Source organism: Trachymyrmex cornetzi, unplaced genomic scaffold (assembly GCF_001594075.2).
Source record: "Trachymyrmex cornetzi isolate Tcor2-1 unplaced genomic scaffold, Tcor1.1 scaffold1160, whole genome shotgun sequence".
Classification (NCBI taxonomy): Eukaryota; Metazoa; Arthropoda; class Insecta; order Hymenoptera; family Formicidae; genus Trachymyrmex; species Trachymyrmex cornetzi.
In genome coordinates, this window is record NW_017295720.1 from 290,558 (window position 1) to 291,101 (window position 544).

The 544-nt window shown below is 48.9% G+C and overlaps 1 pseudogene; it reads left to right on the forward strand.

Annotated features, from left to right (window-relative positions):
- The window catches only part of LOC108764924 (probable multidrug resistance-associated protein lethal(2)03659), a 2,292-nt pseudogene that overhangs the window by 1,216 nt on the left and 532 nt on the right, over window positions 1-544 (forward strand).

The window sequence follows — 544 nt, forward strand, 5'->3', positions numbered from 1 at the left end:
TCTCAAGAGTGTCCCTGATAAGAAACCTAAATCCGAATGGCCGCAAGAAGGCCTGATTGAATTCAAGAACACGTTCCTGCATTATGCGCCATTGGAACCTCCAGTGCTTAAAAATCTCAGTTTCGTTATCTTTCTACGAAAAAAAATCGGCATTGTTGGCGGAACCGGCGCCGGCAAGACATCTCTGATTTAAGCGCTCTTCCACCTGGTCGATGTGGATGGTTTGATTAAGATCAACAAAGTCAATACTCGCCAGATTGGCTTGCACGATTTGCGTACTAAAATCAACATCATCTCGCGGGAACCGTTTCTGTTCTCCGACAACCTGAGACAGAATCTCGATTTGTTCGACTCGTATATGGACGAACCACTATGGCGAGCTCTTGAGGAGGTCTAGTTGAAGGAGATGGGCTTGGAAGTCCACATCAATGAGGGCGGTTCCAATCTCAGCGTCGGCCATCGGCAATTAGTCGGCATGACGCGAGCTGTTGTGAGGAACAATTCAATACTCGTGCTGGACGAGGCGACCGCGAATGGACCCGCG